Source organism: Papaver somniferum, chromosome 9, assembly GCF_003573695.1.
Source record: "Papaver somniferum cultivar HN1 chromosome 9, ASM357369v1, whole genome shotgun sequence".
Classification (NCBI taxonomy): Eukaryota; Viridiplantae; Streptophyta; class Magnoliopsida; order Ranunculales; family Papaveraceae; genus Papaver; species Papaver somniferum.
The window spans coordinates 14,679,515-14,688,471 of NC_039366.1; positions in this window are offsets into that span (position 1 = coordinate 14,679,515).

Sequence of the window (8,957 nt, forward strand, 5' to 3'; positions counted from 1 at the left end):
AGAATTTGAATTGTTGAAGAAGGTGCCCCTTATCCTGGACTGGGGTGCGAATAGCAGATGCCTTGGGGTGACCTGGGGGTGCCCCTTAGTAATTAGGTTACCCCTTATCCAAAAGCGAGAGTCCGAATAACACTTGTCTTCTGGGTGACAAAATCAACTTTTCGAGCAGAATTTTCCAAAAATGTTTATTTCCAAAAAATACCTACAAATACATAAAATAACAAAATTAGTACAAAATCGAGTGCCAACAATATATAGTATTGAGATCAAATTAGACACAAAAATGTGTCTATCAATAGGAAGTCACGATTGCCAATCACTTTAGAATACTGAACGAAACTTGACTAGCTTGTTCTTTGGTTGGTTGGGATAGAAGGTGGAGGTTACATTAAGAAAGACAACCATCGAATTTAACTGGGTGCATCAAAAAGGGCTACCTCTTGCAAAGTGTCATGTAATTTTTTGTTTCTTTTTGTTATGTATCAAAAGAGCTACCATATGTAAAAATCAATTTCAAGTTCTTGTGCAAAAAAAAAAAAAAAAATCAGAAACATACAAAAAAATCAAGTATTTATCAATTCCATCCTCTCTTGTTCCAAAAATAAAAGAGAGTAGTCAATGTAAATAAGAGTCATGTAAAGAGTCATTTTGTTGTTTCATTGTAATAAGCAAGGAGGGTGTATGCCATTGATGTACAACGCGAGTAATTGTGAAATACCTCCAACTCATTCACAATTCTCGTAAAGTTCGGACAGCTAGCTAGATTTCGACCTTGGTTCTTAGCCTGAGAAACTATCTCTTGGTGATTAGTAGTCATAACATCCGATCTTTCTTTACACATGTGTAGATACACTTTACACTCTTATCACATGTCTTTATTTGTTATCAGTGCTAGGATTGTGCCTTCGATAGCTAGATTGACATCTCCATTTTGCTGTGAGCTTAACTGACTTGCACATGTCACATTTGATGGAATCTGAGCTTATATTTTGACCTAGAACTTTGTAGGTACGTTCTAAGCAAACCTTCACGAGACTTCAACTCGTCCACTAGGGACACTTAGTGGTTTAAAAGGCTTAGTGCATACGCTAAATGCATTCGAGAGACCAGCGACAGTGGTATAGGTAGGATTTCCTTAGTTTTGTTTTACTTGAGGACAAGTAAAATTCAGGTTTGGGGGTATTTGATGAGTGCTAAGAAGTGCATATTTCTATATATTTTTATTGGCATTTAACTCATCCTTTGTGCATTAAATTCTACATTTTACCCCATATTCTGTATTTTCCTTGTTTTTAAGATTAAATATTTTTATTAATTAATTTTGCATTTTTAGGTAATAAATAAAGTTGGATGAATTGCGGAGCGGAAAAGAGCAGAAAAGTAGTGAAAGGCCGGGAGGAATTACGCAAGGAAGCCGCGAAGAATGTTGTGCACAAGACCAAAAGGCTAGAAGTGGGCTTGAAGAAGAAGAATTGTCCTTAAAGAAGATATGGGCTTGGCATACCCAAGGCCCAAAACCCTTACTCAAACACATTTCCACTATCCAAGCCCGTCTCGGATTTCAGCCGTCAGATCGAAGCATTTCAGCATCCTACGGTCGCTCCATCATCGCACATCAAACTCCGAAGCCCCCGCTTTACATCGCAACGCCCATCTCCATCTTGGGTCGTCCGTTTTGCTACATCCCTTCATCCGACGGTCGCTCCACGCTTACCTCCGTATCGCCGTTGGATCCACCTACCATCTTCCCATCCATCGCTCCTTGTCACAGATCATCAAACCTCGCTATCCCTGCTTCACACCCTAGTCACCGAACCCTATTATCCAACCAAACGGACCCTTCTTCTCCATCGGGTTCTTCCTCTCTTCTTCCCAAATTCTCTGCAACTCCATCACCTCCACCAGCTACACCTTCTTCTCGAACCACACCACTACCACCTTCCCCCGACAAACTCAGACCACCCTTGTCTCTTCCTTTCTCGTCTGTAGCATCGAGTCCTGATGCTACAAACTCGACAGTGAGAGAAGGTAGGGTTCACACAGAGCTAGAGTTCAGTTACAGTGGAGAGAAGACCAAATTGGAGCGTTGTTCGAGTTGACAGGAGCAAGTGGAAGCATGGGTCAGCGCTCAATTGCAGAGGAGACAACGAATTCAGAGGGTACGGTGAGTTTTCCCCAATTTCCCAAGAACCCTAATTTTATCAAATTTGGGGAAAATGCTTGTAAACCCCAATTGAATGTTTTGGGTATAAATAGAGATGAAGGGTGAATGTTAGAATCATCTCTGGGCTAGCCAGTGAACAATATTTGCAACCAATTTTCATTATCCAAATTCCTTTTTAGCTACAGTTGATTGTGTTCAATTTGTGTGTATGTTGTATCTTAATTTAGCTTATTTGATGAATGCTGTTGTTGTACTCATGTCTAGCATGAGCTAATTCACTGCAACTAAGGCTCTGATGAAGCCTAGTGCACTGTTAGATGATGCATGGTTAGGATATATTTCTTGATGCCTGTTTTGCTTGAGCAATGGGAAGTACTCAGTGCTCTGGCATGCCTGTGATTGATTGTGCTGTCAAAAGACAGTCAATGCTAGGGGCATATCAGTGAGCAAGCTGATTTTCCTCCCATTCTAGATGTATGCATAGGATTTTCAACTCAACCTAGATTGCATTGCTTTATTAGGGCACAAGGTGGATTCAATTGCCTTAGTAACTTCACACAGTTCTGCATCTTTTTCCTTTTCTGTCACTGTTGCTCAATACCTTTGCCTTAGGCTGCTGCCTTTGTTTCACTACCACTGTTACCTTGCCTTGCTCACTGCCATAGTGTTTTGCACCCATTGATAGCTTAGGATAACTTCTTGTATGATCCCACTCCCTGTGGACAAACCCCTACTCATCCATATACTATAAAACTTGGCCTTGTATACTTGCAAGTTTTGTGTGCAACCCCATTTTCACACCAACAAGAACATCCTCAACAATACCCATTGGGTAAACATTAGAACGATCGGCTAAATGCAATACAATTTCAGCGTCCTTAAGAGGACCAAGATCAAGTGAATTATACATAGATGCAGGCATAACATTTACGGATGCACCTAAGTCCAACATAGCTTTGTTAAATGTGGTGTTACCAATTGTGACGGGAATGTCAAAGCTACCGGGATCCTTGCACTTAAGTGGGAGTTAGATTGTCGAAGCATTCTCCCCCACACTTAGCACTTCATTACCTTTGAGCCTTTGCTTGTTGGTACACAAGTCCTTCAACACCTTTGCATACTTTGGAACTTGCTTGATTGCATATATGAGTGATATGTTCACATGGATCTTCTTGAGAACGTCTAAAATTTCCTTTTCTAGTTCCGCCTTTTTAGAATTTGCAAATCTGCGAGTAAAAGGTATATGAGGAACATAAGTAGAAATCGTATTTTTAGAGTTAGAAATAGGTACCTCAGAAGTTTGGGGAGAATCCTTATTTTTCTCCTCCAAAACAGGTTCCTTTGGTGTTTCCACCTTGCCCGAATCAGTAACTTCGGGTTGCACAAGTTGTGTACCACTCCTCAACGTAATTGCATTGACACCCTCTTTTGGTTGATAGGTTGAGAAGGGAGTTTCCCACCATTTTGTGCCTTCAACTGATTCAAATCAATAGCCATAAAACCAACTTGAGTTTGCAACTTCTTAACCGTGCTCTTCGTTCTTTGCATAAAGGATTTCAGCAACTCTTCCATATTTGACCCCTGATTTTGAGGTTATTGTTGTGGGAATTGTTGTTGCTGAAATTGTTGTTGTTGTGGTTGAAATCCACTCGGACGGTTGAAAGTAGGTTGTTGAACCGCTCCTTGCCTGTTGCCATAGATAAAATTGGGGTAATCTCTCCATCCCGGATTGTAAGTGTTGGAGTAGGGATCATACCGTCTTTGTTGATTTGGAAAGACCGCATTAGCTTGTTCATTGGGATCTTCATACCCTTGAAGAGACTTTGGTATCACCACAGCTGCAACTTGTTGCATCATCGTTGTCATATTACCCATTTGTTGACGAAGTTCCTCGACCTCGTTCACTTCATTTACTCTCCTAAGAAGCACATCCGAACCACGACTCAAGAATTGTTGGGAGTTCGATGCCATGTTTTCAATCAACTCTCTAGCTTGTGCCACCGTTTTGTTCACTAGTGCACCACCACCCGCAGCGTCAAGAAGATTCCTATCACTTGTTTGGAGTCCTTCATAGAAGTATTGGATTATCATTGCATCACTAAATTGGTGGTGAGGACAACTTTCCACCAATCTCTTGTATCGTTCCCAACATTCATATAAATATTCGCCCACATTTTACTTCATCCCACAAATCTCCTTGCGAATTTGAGTAGCCTTTGATGCTGGAAAATATCTCTCTAAAAAGAGTTTCTTCAACCCATTCCATGTTGTGACACTTCCGGAGGGCAAGTAATACAACCAATCCTTAGCACTATCCGCCAAAGAGAATCGGAACACTTTCAACATTGCACCATCCGCATCAGTATTCGCTGGAAGCATGGCCGTGACAATGGTGTGGAAGTCCATAAGATGCTTGTTTGGGTCTTCCTTCACCATGCCATGGAACTTGGGTAATTCTCTAAGCAACCCCGACTTGATCTCGAAAGTAGAGTTTGTTTGAATACACCATTGTTGTGTATCCAACTTATGAGAAGCCAAGTCCTTGAGTGTACTATTTGCATCACCCATTGCTTCTTCTTCTTCTTCTTCAAAAGGTGGTTCTTTTACGAATGGAACCTCTTGTTCCTCTTCTAGTTGTAACTATTTTTCCACTTCTAACTCTTGTTCTTCCGTCGTGTCTTGATTTGGTTGGAGTATTGTGCTTCTTCGAGTAGCTATCCCGCACCTTGGATAGTTCTAATCCTTAGAAGTCAGGGAATAGGTACCTGAAAAACAATTCTCACAAACAAGTAAGAAAAACGAAACAAGAAACAAAAAGAAAATATGGAAGCAGAAATGATGATAACAAACTGAAAACTTAATAACTAACCGTATGCCTCCCCGGCAACGGCGCCAAAATTTGATCGTTGTCGTATGCATCAAAAATAATTTCACTTTCCTAAAGTATATGATAAGAAAGAGTTCGTTTCCACAGAGAGGCAATTGTAGTTATTATGTATTCAATTTCTTAAAGTAACCAATTGGGGAGAATTCTGATTTTTATGTAAGAAATAAAAGTAAATCAAAAGCAAGGTAAATAGTAGTATGTAATCAATGAGAGAAAGATATTGGTCAAGGAGTTCATATTCTATCTTAAACATGTGCTTGCATACATGATTAGAATTACAATTTAATCTCTTTTATTATCAAAAGCCTAGAGAATCAAGAGAGCAAGATAATCTATTAATTTCCTAAGTTCATCAACATACACATTAGATCTGCGTATGTGAATTCTACCTAAAGAATAACCTAACGCCTTGCGCTAATTAAGTTCAATTCCCAGGAGCATTAAGTTTTGGAAATAGACTAGTCAATGTAATTGTCATGCATTGTGCATGACAATTCGAACAATGGTCAAACTCTACATATGATTACAAGAGTGTATTACTACAAACCGTAATCATAACATGCTCTTGTATTCGGGGTTATCGCTTGATGAAAAACCCTAAAATAGCTATGGACAAGGATGCAAGTTCAATTAATTGGCCACTTAACTAATCAAACATCAAAGTCCTATCACAATACATCAATCATGTGATTATTAAAACAATAGAGATTTGAACGATAATCGAGAGAGAAAACTAATGCATTAATCAAGCACAAGTTGTAGATATAGGACTACATCCTTACCCAATAATATTAAATTTATCTACTCATAGCTATGGAGTTCATCATAATCAATAATCAAATAAAGAAGATGAAAAATAAATATGAAAGCAAACCCTAGTTGCATAAACAAAAGCGGCTTTCTCCTTAGCTCCAAGAATAATACGTGATCCTAAAAATTTTAGAAGTCTTCTCTTTTATAGCTCCTCTTGTTCCAAAATTAGGTCAAAGTCTTCAAAGTCCATTAGATAAAAATCCACGTGGCCCAAAAGTGAGAAAAACCCATGTAGAAACCCTGCCAAATCATCGTCGGAAATGGCCGGAAAAGTCGCCGGAATAGTGTCTCAGGTGACCGGTAAATTCCGCCCGGTTACCGGTCAAACGGGTCAACTCGGTCAAAGTCAGACGAGTCAACTCGGTCAAAGTCAGACCGAGTCAGTGGCTGAGTCAAACAACTCAGCTGAGTCAGAGTCTAACTGACCTGACTTGTCAGGCCATAGTCTTGCACAAGCCAGAACTGTGTGTTGCACAATGATGGTGCATCACACAGCTCAGGCCAGCCATATCTTCTGCTGCACAATCATTGTGCATAATAGCTCCTTAGCCAGCCATCTTGGCTCTTCCATTCTCTCCAATTCAACATCAGCTGCTTCTTTACTTCCATTACCTGCACTGCCTGTCACCCACACATATAACCACCTCAGAATTGTAGCTTCAGTACCACCATTTGAGCTTCACTTCAGCTGCAATATTGCTATTTCAGTGACCACTACAACAACACATCCTTCATACTTGCAAACCTGCACAACCCATTAGCATCATCAGCAGCAGACCATTCATAACCTTCTCAGCCATCTCCTCAATCATTTTTAGTTTCTGTTCAACTGCAGCTTCAAGTCCCTGCTAGAACCACCACTAACACAGTATCATTCTACCGAAACTGCACAACACCAACTACTGTCATTCTCCCATTGCAGCATCATCTCACATTCCCATGCTCAGTTCCATGATTCATACTGCCTTCACTACATCATAATGCTTACAATCCATTATCTGCAGCACATACCACTCAGACCACCAACACCTGAATCTTCACCTGCAATTTGTACCTGTTCTAACATACATCTATCCCTTCTTAGCTCAACAGCACCACCAAGTAAACCTCATAACAACAGCAACTATAACTCATATCAACCCAATCTCCACTCTTGAAGCATCACTTCTATTTCAGCTTCTCCCTGACTTGTTCATCTACTGGCAATTGCAGATGCAACACTCATTCTGCAATTCCACCAATGCCTTCAGTTCAAGAGAAAATGTGCCCTATTGCTCCATCTCTTTCTGTTACAGTTCATACCAACACCTGCAATTGCATCAAACCAAAATCACTGTATTCTGCAACTCTTGTCAGTTCAAGTTTCACTGACCCACAACTGCAAATTATATTCTAGAATCACCAATTTCAGCTCAAGCCAACAACATCAGTTCTTTGCATTTCATTCCTGTACTGCTTCAATTGAGAAACCCCCAAATCAAACCTAACACCGCAGATTAATAACATCTCAAAAAAAATCTCTTCAGTTTCAGATTCCACTGCACTTCCACTTGCATATGTATCTTCTCAAAACCATCTGCTCAGCTGCAACAAACCCTAATTCCAACAGCATCAACCACCAGATTCAATTTCTTCTCATCAAGCCTCAAACTGAGCTTCATCATCGTCAATAACAACATCAACAACCCATCCTCGGCAACACAGTGTATTCGATCTCGACATAAACCCATCTCAGATAACCCATCAAAAACCCACTCTGCTACTGCAATTTCTGGATCAAACCCTACACAGATGTTCATCTTTACAAATAACCCTAACTGATTCTTCTCAGACCTTCGATTACAGCAGCGATAACAGTTTCTTCTCAATTAATTCTTTAGCCAACATCGAACAACATCTCGACCTCTCTTCCACAGCTCTGAAATTCGGTGCAGCCATTTTCTCTCGATTTTCAGTAGAGTGGAAATAAAAAGAAGATAAACTCTTCTCTGATTTTTAGGGTAAGAGAAGCTGACATGATAAACCACTCGGATAAATTGGCTAAGGGGGTACCCAGATGACTCTAGGCACCCTAAGTGTTGATACATGCCACCAAAGAATGAAAACTTATTTTTCTCCATTGTGCCTCCAATAGCATCTGCACGTGAGAAACGCCGCTTTTGCTCTTCTTTGAATTCTCCCACCAGCGGCAGCCGCCTCTTACATCTCAAATCTACTTCTTCTCTTTAATTACTTTTCATCACTAAAGTAGTCGTGCTTTTCAGGCAGATATTTGCATTACTAAAGCCGACATGCTTTTCAGATAGATATTAAGAAATAGAAGCAAATATGAGAAATAGTTTCGCCTCCAACAACATTTGCGCCTTTTTGCCTTGTTCTTCTTCTTTTGTTCCAAATGACTCCAAAGTACCTAAGTACTCAAAAACACAACATAAGATACATAATTTACAAGAAACTTAGCAAAGAAAGCATCAATACTAGATATAAAATTAGGTTTTTTAGACACCTATCATTAAGCATTAATAGGAAAAATCTCATATGTAAGACGTTTTATCCCTGTTTTTGGCACCAGCATGGCGAGTCTCCTATTGATGGTGACGAAGGATGCTATATGGATGTGGGGAGTGGAACAACAGTTAACACTTGACAAAATCAAAGAATGTTTAACAGACCCTCACGTGTTGCGACCACCAATCCCTGGAGAACCATTGTATCTATATGTGGCAAACACAGACAAGGCCATCGGGGCAGTGTTAGTGCAAGACATGGGAAACGACAATCTGTCTCCAATCTATTATATTAGCAGGGCGCTGAGAGAAGCAGAACTCCGGTACTTCCCAGCAGAAAAAGCATGCCTCCCACTGATTCTAGCAGCACAAAAACTAAGACACTACATGCTCGCTTACCAAATGTACGTAGTCGCCTCGGCAAACCCGATCGCGTACTTTTCCACAAAAACCATCCCATCAGGACGAATGACCCGATGTTCCGTGCAACTGCTAGAGTTTTCACTACAGCGTCCAAGCCACGAGGAATTCGTGGACAAGCTATCGCGGACCTCCTAGCGGCTTTCCCATGTATCCACACTCCACA